The sequence below is a fragment of the Alligator mississippiensis genome, chromosome 15 (assembly GCF_030867095.1).
Source record: "Alligator mississippiensis isolate rAllMis1 chromosome 15, rAllMis1, whole genome shotgun sequence".
Classification (NCBI taxonomy): Eukaryota; Metazoa; Chordata; order Crocodylia; family Alligatoridae; genus Alligator; species Alligator mississippiensis.
This window is the reverse complement of record NC_081838.1, coordinates 10,220,787-10,233,600: the sequence shown is the minus strand read 5'-3', so window position 1 is coordinate 10,233,600 and position 12,814 is coordinate 10,220,787. Positions and strand designations below refer to the sequence as shown.

Genomic DNA, 12,814 nt, shown 5'->3' with positions numbered 1-12,814 from the left:
TGTGGATGATACCAAGCTGTGGGGAGTAGTAGACGTGCTGGAGGGTAGGGCTAGGATTCAGAGAGACCTAGACAAATTGGAGGCTGGTACCAAAAGAAATCTCATGAAGTTCAACAAAGACAAGTGCAAAGTCCTACACTCAGGACGGAGCAATCCCATGCACCAGTACAGGCTGAGGACCAACTGGATAAGCAGGAGCTGCGCAGAAAAGGACCTGGGGTTTACAATACACAATAAACTGAATATGAGCCAGCAGTGTGCCCTTGTTGTGAAGAAGGCTAATGGCATCCTGGGCTGCATTGGTAGGAGTATTACCAGCAGGTCCAGGGAAGTGATTCTTCCCCTCTATTCAGCACTGGTGAGGCCACATCTGGAGTCCTGTGTCCAGCTGTGGGCCCCCCACTACAGAAAGGATGTGGACACATTGCAGAGAGTCCAGCAAAGGGCAACAAAAATGGTTAGAGGCTGTGAGAAGAGGCTGAGGGAACTGGGCTGATTTAGTCTGGAGAAGAGATGACCGAGGGGGGATTTAATAGCAACCTTCAACGCCCTGCACAGTGGTTGCAAAGAGGACGGAGCTGGACTGGTCTCAGTGGGGGCAGACGACAGAACAAGGAGCAATGTGCTTGAGTTGCAGCAAGGGAAGTTTAAGTTACATATTAGGAAAAACTCTCTCACTAGGAGGGTAGTAAAACACCGGAACAGGTTACCCAGAGAGGTGGTGGGATCTCCATCCTTGGAGGTTTTTAAGACCCAGCTAAACAAAACTTTGACTGGGATGATGCAGTTGGGGCTGGTCCTGCTTTGAGCAGGGGGTCGGACTAAACGTGACCTCCTGAGGTCCCTTCCAACCCTCATTTTCTAGGATTCTGTGATGGTGAATATTTGTTACAAGTTTTTAAACCCAGCCTGGGCTTGTGAGGAACCGAGTCCCTCGGGATGCTGGCGCACAGTTTAATTAACAATTTATTCTAGTGCAACAGAGAACAGAGTGAGGGGAGACTGCAGAGCGCAGGGAGGCATCTGGCAGTATTAATAGTTAATGAGCTCTCTGGCTGCTGGGGCACAAGAAAAGTCGGAGCAAGGGACACTTTGCAGCGGGGGGGGGAGGGAAACAGGAGAACTCAAGGTGTGACACGGAGATCAGATGAGCTGAAAAGAAACTCACTTCATGCAGCAGGAACGGGTTTGCTGGCTGCCTTGCATTGGTAAAAGCAGGGAGCAAGGTCTGGTGTGTATCCCAGGAGAGACTGGAAGCTGGCTGAGTTAAGGACTGTCTTTCATGGCAGCTTCCCGCAGCAATACAGGGCTCTGGGTTGGGACTAGTATGGGCCACGAGCGCTTCCCACCGTCTTTGCTGCTGGCTGCAGGCCAGCATGGCCTCTGGCATAAGTTAAAGCAGCCCTTAGGGACCCAAGATATTATAACCCCAAATCCCCCTAGCGCTGAGCAACTCTTTTCCAGCCCCCTACACAAGAGCCTGGAAGGACAGGAACAGCACAACGCTTCTTCCAACAGCCTGATACTGTTTCTGCAGGAGAGACGGGGGAACGGGAATCCTCATTTAGGTCCCTCATGCCAATTAGGATGCCTGTAGACTGCTGCAGAGGCATAGCGGCAGCAAGTTTCAAAGCCAAGGGACCAAATTCAAAGTCAGCCCATATCCCACACTAATCAATGTAAACAGAGTTTGCTCATGCCGAGGCTGTATTTGCTTTTCCCTGAGCAGCTGGAGGATAAAAAAGCCCCCCGTGCCCCCCGCCCCCATCTCCTCGGGGACCTCATCCACACGCAAACCTACACAGTTTGTTTAAACTGGATTAACCGAACCGGTACGAGCCCTTGCGTAGACCCTGCAATTCCCACTTTAGAGCAGTTTAAACTCCATTTGGGGGCTGTGTTTCTTCTGAGGGGAGGTATCTACACCAGATGCCTCATTGCTGGGGCAGAAACCGGTGATAGAGAGCGTGTACACATTGCACCGGCTTCACTGAACCGAGTTAAATCAGGACTTCGAGTTGAACAACTGTAACTTTCCCTGAAGGACCAAACGCAAGCCGGCACGCATTTCTTCCTCTGCTGCCACTGCATTATCTGCAAATTTAAGCTTAGACAAGCCCTCCTCAGCACCGTTATCCCGGGATAACTGCGTCTACACTGACAGCCAGTGCTGATCTTCCAATGTCCCCCTCGACAGATGTCGGCTGTTGGAGCCAGCTGCCGTGCATCTCAGAGGAAGACAGGTGTTGGAGTCACACTTGGTTTTGGAGCCCAAGGGAGCAAATCTATGCTGGCAGCACCAAGGTTGGGGTTTTAAAGGAAGAGAAGGGGTTTAGATGCCCAGCTCCGAGTGTGCAAGTCCCTTGGGCTCCTTTGAAAATCCCAGCATAGGGGAACATGAGAAAGTTACCACCGCAGAGAACAAAGTGCCAGCTCTAAGCAGCTGCATGGAGGGTTTGCTTAATGTTCAACGAACCTATTCTTAAGACACCAGGGCAAGCTTAAAAACCAGCTGTCCCTTGCTGCAAAGCTCCTTGGGACCAGAGCCTGCAGCAAAGCCTCACGCCAGGCACGTTTCCAGACTCACTTGCTAGCGAGCACGGCTGTAGCTGTGACACAGGATGAAGCAGCTATTAGCTGGTGTGTTTTAACAATCAACCGGACCCCAGGAACCTGGCCATTCCCATTCGAGGGATTTGCTCAGTTTGGCTATGAACAAAGTCATAGCCCTAGCAAGGCACAAGGTGGGGGGTCTCAGATACATTTCTCAAGGCCCCCTAGCCCCTCCCCAGGTTATTAATCGGCTCTCCAGTCACATCCCCCTAGTTCATGTATTTGAGGAATGTCTCCGGGAAACAAAGAAGAGCAAACAAGATCTCACGCCTTCGCCCGACAGGGGCACATGGCAAAAGGGACTAGATAAAAAGGGGCGTCGTTCTTAAATGGTGCCTGAGAGGTGAAGTGGGCCACCTGCTCTTCGGGGCAGGTCCGTGAACTTCAAAGTTGGCAGTGGGATTTAAAAAATAAAAAACATCCACAGAGAGCTGCGGGTTGCTGATCAAAATATCCCTAAGTCGTGTTGCAAACCGGCAACCTGAGAAGGAAAGCAGATCTGCTGATGAAAGGGAGTTCTTCATTGCCCCACCACAGAACAACGTAAAGCGCCAATTCCTCAGCTGCAGATTTCTTCCAGCAAGTCTATGCAGCGAGAGGCTGAAAAGGGCATGAGAACCAGGCTCTAATGGCTGTATTTATCCTGACAAGAAGCGTGAATCCTTTCAGGCCTTCCCTGTGGGGAAACTCAAGCAACGTGCAGAGAAGAGGAAAGAGATTTTCCTCCGTGCCGTGCAAAGACACCAATTGGCGCAAGACACTATTAAGCAGACATTTCAGGATCTCGAATGCGAGGCGGCGTGGCTTCAATCTCAGCGTGGGCTGCTCCGTGGCGAGCACCGGCCCTGCGTTCGCGGCACCGTCTCGCTCCGCTTCTGCACGCGTTTTTGGCGATTCGTCGGGCGCGTGGCAAGAAAACAGCCACTTCTCGACAGGTGGTGGCGAGGAAACAAAACGGCACGACATAATAATACAAATTAAAAATTTTTAAAAAAGAGCGCGAGAGGATGATTTAAGATGCTGCCAGTCTCCCTGCAAGTCTAATTGCCGTGCTAATTATAAGTGAGGATGAGTCAGAGATGTAGCCACCTGGATGCCGCGTGGGTGGGAACGATTGCTGAACAAACCTGCTACAGGTGAGAAGTCCTCGGAGGTTAATTAAGCTGCGTCGCTGCGGGGGAAATTTCCTGGCGTACGTCTGACGGAGGATTCTCCTTCGCTATAGCTACTCTGGAACAATTTCCTCATGCGGCTGCTCTATCCCAGAACAAAAGCCATTTGTTTTCCAGAGCACTTTCGAAGCAGGCCAGTTAGTTCAGGTTCAAGTCCCTTTCATTTCCAGTAGTGCTTGCCACGGGCTGTCAGGCTGGAGCAGCTATCGTCAGAGCATCTTATGCTGGCCAACTGCCCCACGGACCTAGGCCTGAAGAAGCCCGCGTTAATATATTAATACCTTTCCATGTCCCAGTCCTACGTGGGTTGTTGCAATAATGGATACGCGCTCGAAAATGGACAGATTGAGCCCCTAGAAACACATGCAACAACACACCTTGATTTTGCTGTTGGCAAAGTTTCCATTGATTCAGGGGACCATGACCAAAGCCAATGCTGTCTGCTTGTAAAGGCAGGATAATCATTTTTTGATACTTGGCACTCGTACAGCGCTTTCCCTCGGTAGATCTCCAAGCGCTCTGCAAAAAGTCGAGTACGGACCTGAAGTGGACACAGGGGTTTTCCCTACACCAACTGGTCCTAACCATCTGCACTGATTAACTCAGCTGATGCAAGCATCGTGCTGCCGTAGTGCTACCGACACCTCCCTGTCCTCTTCCACCAACTCCAAAATCCAGGCTATGCATCCTAAGGACCGCAAGGGGTTGCCATATGCACAGCTGAATGGAAGACAGGGTAGCAGGGAGGTATTGGACCATGTTAGTAACAGCAGGAATACACAGCCTTGGAATTGAAGCGACCCATTACAGTGCAGACATCTACCCTAGGAGCTGGAGCTCTGCTCTGGAGAAGGAGCCTCAGGGCTTCGATGATGCTAGGCCTGCTAGTGTAAGAGTGATGTAGCTGTGATGATCCAGAAATGATGCAAGAGGCAAAGGTTTCTTGAGTGATATCTTCTACTGAACAGACTATGTAGAGGGGATAGTTGAGTGCAAGACACTCTTCAGCAGGTCTGATCACGAGTCAGGCACAGCATAGCTCTAACTCTATCCCAACTACACAGCTGGTCCAGTAAAAGATATCCTTGCCTGATGCTAGGCCCATCATATCTCCAAGAAATGTGGAACGAGTGCTGCAGCTGCAAGATGGCAGAAAAGGACATGGGGGTAATAGCGGATCGCAGGCCGATTTGGAGCGGTGTTGGGCTGTATTAACAGGGCTGTTGTATGCAAGTCACGTGAAGGGATTTTATAGCACTGGCAAGGCCCCACCTGGAGCAGCGTGTCCAGTTGGAGGCACTGCACATAAGGTGGGCCAACTGGAAAGGGGTCAGAGGCAGGAGACAAAGCTGGTGGGATGTGTAGAAAGCATGATGGGCAGGGAAAAGCAGGAAGAATGAGGCTTATTCAGTCTGGAGGGAACATTCAAGGGAGATGTGATACCAGTTTTGAACAAAAAGGGCTGTAATAAGAGAATGGCAATCAGCTCTTCTCAATGCCCCCCTGGGAACCGGACAAGAAGTGACCGATTCATATGCAGCACAAGAGATGCAAGCTAGAAATAAGGAAGAACTTTGTAGCCATGTGAGTGGATGAGCAGATTCACTGGAAGCTTTTAAGAGCAAGTAAGAAAGACTTTTCTTCAGAGATGTTTCAACAGGGATGATCCCACCCTGAGCAAGGCGTGGGACTGGATGACCTCCTGAGCACCCTGTCAGCCCTTATATTTCTGGCATACGGTGTGCTCTGGTCTCCTTACAGCAGTGATGCTCAAACAGGGTGCCACAGCACCCCAGGGTGCCTTGAGATCCTTCCAAGACTGTCACAGGGTGCCATGCAAGGTTGGCACTGTCAGGTGTGCAAACATGACTCACAAGATAATCTCGGAGATTTCAAACAGGAATCCATAGTATTAAAAAGATCCTGACTTGTGGTCTTTCTGAGTTCTTTGCAACCAAAAAAAGTGGCCTACAATTTTTCTGTAGTCAAAAACTGCGAGCTGGCATTTTGCGAGGAGTGCCTCAAGTCTAACGAGGGGTGCCTTGAGTTTGAAAAGGTTAACTGCCTCAGAGCAAAGCACTTAAGAATGTGTTTTAATTTGAGCCGGGGGTGATTCTTTGTGCTTAAAGTTAAGCATGTGCTTAAGGGCCATGCTACTCTTCAGGATCTCGCAGGAAGGGACCATTAAGTTTAATGGGACCATTTCGTGTAAATTGGTGCTGCTGCCCTAACTTTGATGGGTCTGTGGCCAGTCTGAAGTAGCTCAAGATCCCGAATTTCATTTTTGTTTGTATCCTCATCTGCAAAACATGCAGCCCGGATTTCACAGCCTCAGCGGGCTTCTTATCCATTTCTTGACACTCCTCATTCAGTTGTTGTATCTTCCAGACTGGTTACGTGCGGCTCTCTAGAGGGATCCATTAAGTGGATACACTCCACTCACAAAAACCACAATCACTTTCTTTTCCAAAGGAGCCAGGTACTGAAAGGTCCAAGCTGCTATTTGCTGAAATTAAAACTCACATTTAATCCTAAAAGGCCCTTTTTCCATTAAGAGGGTCCAGACACAAGACTTTCTTAGTTGGCTCCATTCTGTCTTTTGCACTCCCCTACCCCTTCCCCATTTAGATTTATTTTCAAAGTTTAAGTGCGTTTTTCCTCCCTTATCTCTTTTTTCCTTTGAAAGAACAACAGGTGCATTTCAGAGCTACCCCAGCTACAAATTCTCCCCATTTTATTGCAACATTCAGACAATTTCAGAAATCATGTCACCTGGAGAGAATCTGAGCTTTTTCCCTACTCCTCATAGCTGTGGAAATAAGCTTGCAAACTTGACTTGAGTGCAGCCTAACAGCTTAAAAAACAGAGAGCAAATAAGAATCCACAAAGCTGATGACTTTTTAAGCCGATATCATGATTTTGGGCAGGGTCGATTACTGTGTTTCTTCCAATAAGATGCACCTTTAAAGCCAAATGTATGGTCTAAAAATAGACCACCTTAATTTTGGGTGCAAAAAGGTTAAAAGCTCCACTAGGCACCACAAAGGTCGTATCCTTGTATATGTACCTTTATTTGAGGGTATGTTTTTTTCTTAAATGGAGAGAAAATCTGGGCGCATCTCAAATTCAAGAACTTCTTGCATTCAAAGCAATGTGGGTTACCTGTGCCGAGTGGGACACGGCTCATCCCAGTCACTGATGGCCACAATGGCTTGAAACGTGTTGCTATCTGTTCCAAGTGGTGTTTAAGAATTACGTTTCCTAAGGAAGTCAAGCCCTGGCGTTGGGGTTTGCTGAGAGGCTCGCAGCATTTAATTGCCCAAAGTCGGTGAGAGCTGACTGCTAAATTCCTTTGGGTTGCATTGAAAATCTCAGCCTGTCTGTGGGGGAATTTTCAGTGGTTGTAAAAGAGCAAATTCCTCTCTCTATTGACGATCAGCAATGCAAACCACATACAACCCAGAAAGTCGGCAGGGCCCATAGTTTGCAGAAGCCTCCTTCAGTCTTTACCCTTAATCTCATTCATTTTAAAGCTCTATCCCATTACTGCAAAAAGCCTCCAAGTAGAAATAAACTGTCCATTTCCAAACAGGTTTCCATGCAAAATAGCTATCGTGATACTCAGGACCAGAGCCAAGGGGCTTTGGCCCTTCCACTGAGTGTTGTACTACAAACCCATCCTGCCAGCCAGTGCTGGATTTAGGCACAAGCTAAGTAAGCTACGGCTTCGGGCCTCACATTATAAGGGGCCTCTAAATACGAAAAAAAATACAGTAAAACCTCACAAATCCGCCGTGCTTGGGACCGAGCACGTGCTGGAAATTTGAAAATGCCAGGGTGGGGGGTATCGGCGGTCGGTCCCAGAGCACCAGCCGCATGCAAAGCAAGTGGCGGGGTGCTTAATGGGGGCAGCAACAGCCGCGTGCAAGTTCCCCCACCACTTCCAGGCTGGCAGGGGGAGGGAGCGGCATTTTTCTGGACATATTTTAGGGCCCCAGCATGTCATAATCCGGCCATGCTGCCAGCTGAAATAAGGTTTCTTTGGTGAGTGCAGAACCAAAAAGCACTGACCAAGACCACTTCATGTAACAGGTAAAACTTCAGTTCTGGGCTTGGGACTTAAAGGCGACTAATCTAATGTTTCTTGAATAAACACATCTTTGCTCTCAGGGTGAAATGCTGCTTGGCCCATTTTGGCTTGGAATGAAATATTCGGGCTGGTCGTAAACTGCTAAGGATCGGAGCTATAATAGAAAACTGAAGACGGCCTTAGACGGTCTTTAAAGAGGGAGATTGTTGCTGCCGGGTTAACTTGGGAACAGACATGGCAGTTCCCCAAAGCACTCTGCTTCTGATCTGCATTATGAGTCAACCTCATTCCTGGAAAATCTGTGCCAGAGCTGGGCTGAGCCAGCGAACAAAGGTCTCTGCTGGCCGATTCAGTGAAAACTCGTTTAGGAACGGTAAGAACAGACGTTCTCATGTTTGCTTAAAGCAGTGACAATCGGTAATTGGCTGCTACAAAATAGGCCGTCCTCAGATCACGCTGCTCCAACCATTAGGAAGTTGTGGAAGTGGAATGAATTACCAGTTGGTCAGTAATTGACAGCTTTGAAACGAGTCTCTGCGGGCCAGAGGCTTGCTTGCTGCCCGTGCCGAATGCCAGCTCCCGGCCTGAAGAAACTGCAGCCAGGAATTCAGGTTGGCAAAGAAAATTCAGCCCTTGCGGACACTCAAGGACATTCCCCCACCTGCAATGGCTTGACTTAGGTCAGCAGGTTGACAATATCTGCCAATTTGCTACAAGGGCTGGGCCTGAATATGCCAAGCGGTTTGCTGCGTGTGAGCGGAGCTCGCGGTGACATCTGGGACGAAAAGAAAAATGAAAGGCCACTTTTCGGCCTATTGATCACAGCACCTGCTCTCCCACTCTAGACCAGTGACTACTGACGCTTCCATGTGCGCCCAGATTGCTTTGCAAAACCTGCTAAAAAATAACAGGAATAGCTGCCGGTGTCTGGGTTTCAGTCTCAACTATTGGTAAAATCCTGGGATACAAGCCATTGTTCCCTTGCCCAGGCTGTGGTTTTTACTCACTAGACTCAGATGTTACGAGGTCTTGGAAATAACAGTCTCCTCTAGTTGGAGCAGGAGCCAGCGGGTGCACAGCCCTGGCTCTGCACCACTGCTCCTGCTGTGTGCCCTTCGCGCCTGGGGTCTATTTAGATTGCAAACTCTTCAAGGCCCCCAAAGGTCCCTTGTTGCTTGCACAACAGTGGGACTCCCTTTTCCCTGGGCCCTGTTACTGTTCTGCAAACATGACTGATGATAACAGGCTTGTTCAGCTAAATCAGGTCAAAGTGACACTGGGAGCAGGATTTTTGTTTGCCAGTTATTTGAAGGCTCGGTCTACACCAAGGGGAGTTTTGTTAACCCGGATTTACAGAGCGGGGAGCTGAAGGATAAAATACGCTGCCCGAGGTCACATGCCAAGAATGCAGCTCTCCCGAGTCCCGGCCCAGTATGCTAACCTTCAGTTTGCCCTCCCTCCCGACCACAAACTCTGCTCACAACATCGATTTCTTTTAAAGGCCCTGGAAATGTAACATGCATTTCTGCGAGACGTCACACAGCAAACAGACCTAGAAGGTGAGCGTGCCCGGCTTTCAGCAAGACGAGAGACATCCACGCACCATCCCAGCATGCTTATCAGGGGTGCGTGCGCGCACATTTGCAACGGGAACGTGAGCAAAATCAGCCGGTTTGCTTTCATGAAGCCCTGCACAAAAGCCACTTCTATGGCAAACTGCGGCATGGAGAATGGAGAGAGGTAGCTGGCCACGTTAGTCTGAAGTCAGGCAGAAGGCAAGGTAGATTTGCACCTTAGGGTGAACAGAGCCAGCTGCTTGCAGACAGCTCGGGGGAAGCCACTGTGCAACCGGTATTAAATACAACATGCAGGACACTTTGGTGGCTCTGACTGTGTTGTGCTACCGGGCTGGAAAGGGCGTCTGCAGTGAGCTCCTAGGTCAGGGCATTTACTGAGACCTTTACTGGCCATACTGGGCTGCATGAGTTGGTCGAGGGAAGTGATGCTTCCCCTCTATTTGGTACTAGTGAGGCCACACCTGGAGTCCTGCATCCAGTTTTGGGCCCCCCACTACAAAAAGGATGTGGACAAATGCAGAGTCCAGCAAAGGGCAACAAAAATGGTCTGAGGGCTGGAGAATACGACTTGTGAGGAGAGGCTGAGGGAACTGGGCTTAGTCTGGAAAGGAGAAGACCAAGGGGGGATTTAATAGCAGCCTTCAACTCCCTGCAGGGGGGTTGCAAAGAGGATGGAGCTGGACTGTCCTCAGTGGGGGCAGATGACAGAACAAGGAGCAATGGGCTCACACTGCAGCAAGGGAAGTGGAGGTTAGATGCGAGGAACAACTTTCTCACTAGGAGGGTAGTAAAGCTCTGGACCAGGTTACCCAGACGTGGTGGCATCTCCACCCTTGGAGTTTTTTTAAGACCCTGCTAGCCAAAACCCTGGCTGGTTGATGTCGCTGGGGCTGGTCCTGCTTTGAGCTAGATGCATCCTCCTGAGCTCCCTCCCAGCCTCCTGTTCCGATTCTGCAGCCATTAAGCAGAGTGCTGCTCCGCGCGCCGATGACCCTGGGCTGTGATCTTGGGACGTCCAGCGGACTCTCCCCACCCCCAACGCCCAGGAGGAGGCGGCAGCCGGTGCTGGTCACCCAGTGCGCCTGGACGGCGGGCAAGCCTGGAGCCCCCAGCCCAGGGCTGTGCGAGGTGCACGGCGCTGTACACAGGCGCCAGGCAGAAGCTGGGCCTTGCTCAGCTCCGGCAGATGGAGGCAGCGGGCACTGCTTCCCGGGCGGGACAGCACTGGACACCCCAGTGCCCGCTTCCCAATCCCAGGCTACTGGCACCATCTGCCCCTCCTCAATCCCGGGCTACCTCGGTGCTGCCTGCCCGCTCCCCGCAATCCTGCACTACTGGCACCATCTGCCCGCCGCTCCCATGCCTGGTCCCTAATCCCGGGCTACCCCGGTGCCGCCTGCCCGCTCCCCCCAATCCCGGGCTACCGGCACCATCTGCCCGTCCGCAATCCCGGGCTACCCCGGTGCCGCCTGCCCGCTCCCCCCAATCCCGGGCTACCGGCACCATCTGCCCGCTGCTCCCACGCCCGGTCCCTAATCCGGGACTACCCCAGTGCCCGCTCCCCCAGCGCCGCCTGCCTGCTGTGCAGTCCCGCACCCCCCGTGCCCGGTCCGCAATCCCGGGCTCCCCCCGCGCAGCCTCCCCGGCGCCGGCGCCGCCCGCCCGCCCGTGCACCCTCCGGCGGCCGCGGCCCCTGTTTTTCTCTTTATCATAAATATATAAATTATGCTAATTAAGACCATTGCATATTCACCGGGCCGGGTCCCCCCCGCCCCCCCTGCCCGCCCCGCACCGGCCCCGGCCCCGGCCCCGGCGCCCGCCCCCCGCGCCCGGCCCCGCACTCACCGCGCCGGCCCCGCCGCCCGCGCCCGCTCGGGCCGGGGCTCCGCGCCGCCGCCTTTTTTTTTTTTTTTTTTTTTTTTTGCTTTTTGCTTTTTTTTTTTTGCTGGAAATAATTAAAAATTCATCTCACAGCGGCGGAGCCGAGCGGAGGCTGCTGCACACAAAGGGGGGGCGGGCTCAGCCCCGGCTCCGCGACCCCCGGGCGCCTGCACCGGGCCCCCCCCGCGGCGGCCGCCCCAGCCCCGGGCCCGGCTCGGGGGGGGGCGGATTTTGGGTGCCTCGGATTTTGGAGCTGCTGCGTCATGAACATAATTTATGCAAAGGCCTTTGCGGCAGCACCGGGCTGCGGGGCCGGGTTTGGCCTCCAGGGGGCGCAGGGACCCCCCCCCTCTCCGGGAACCCCTCACCCCAATTCTTCCCCTGCCCCCCACCCCGCTCCTGGGGGGATGCCAAGTGCTCCTTTTGCATTTCCCCTCCCAACACTTGGCAAACATGAGCTGGCTAATGGGTCCCAGAGCAGCTGGGATTTGGGGGGTGGGGTATAGCCACCGCTCAGTGCCCCCCACCCTTTGCACTGCATGGGTATGTGATGGCCCCCTTCCCCTGCAGCACCCCCAGGCAGGGCCCAGCTGCCGCCCCCAGCAGGCTGTGTCTTGCAGGGGGGGAGCAGTGGGTCCCTGCCCCTGCGAGGAAAGCGGGCAGCGAACAGCCAGGGACCCTGTGTGACCTGTCAGCGGACTGGGTGCGCAGGGGGATACCTAAGCTAACTGCAGCAGGCAACCTGGGAGACACTTTCCGGTGCCCCCCTCCAGACTGGGTTGGCTTGGGGGAGGAGCAGCTCCCTGGCTGGCAGCCTGCCCCGCCAGCTCCAGTAATAATTCAAGACGCTCCACTTTACTGGAGTAGCATTGCTCTCAGATCCAGCCTCCCAGCATTAATAATAGGCACGAGGCCTGCCTCCGCTCTCCCGCTCCAGAAAGGGCCTGTAGCAGATCTCTGTCTGGTGGTGGAGGGGAGGGGGCACCTGGGCATCCCCTTCACGAGCCCCTGGGGGGAAGATAGTGACTGTAATGCTATTTTTTGGGGATGCCCTGGCACCTGCCTTCTCCGGGAGCCTGGATCCGAAGCACACTCAAGTTAACGGCTTTGACACTGGTTGAGAGCCTTAGAGACAAAGGCCAGCAGGAGAGTTAACAGGCTGCAGCGCTGTAGCTTGGCTTAGCCTAGTTGTTACAGTGTGAACTTGGGGTTTCCTAGCCCTGGGTGTAATGCTCTCCTCTGCTACCGACTTCTGGCATCACCTTGGGCACGTCTCTTAGGCCCAGGTGCGTCCTGGTATATACGTACCCGACTCCCAGAAAAAGCAGCACCGCCCTCGCCAGGCTGTTGGGGAAGAATTTGAAGTGCTCAAAGGGGACAGTAATGGAGATGGCAGAAGGGCCTGAGATTGCAAACAGGTTTACGCCCGGAGTTACTATAGGCGCGTTCAGTCCAGGCGTGAATTTTGACTTTCAGGTCCT

The 12,814-nt window shown here is 52.6% G+C and overlaps 1 protein-coding gene across 3 annotated transcripts in view; it reads right to left on the bottom strand.

Moving 5' to 3' along the window:
• POU6F1 (POU class 6 homeobox 1) overlaps positions 1-11,584 on the bottom strand; it is a 31,358-nt gene extending 19,774 nt beyond the window's left edge. For 2 of the 3 annotated variants that reach the window (XM_059719207.1, XM_059719209.1), the window contains exon 1: positions 11,298-11,400. The gene's annotated coding sequence lies outside the window, so the exon portion shown is untranslated. Of the gene's footprint in view, positions 1-11,297; positions 11,401-11,424 lie in introns of those variants that run through there. The other variant, XM_059719208.1, reaches the window with a different exon arrangement.
• Between the last annotated feature and the right edge of the window lie 1,230 nt (positions 11,585-12,814).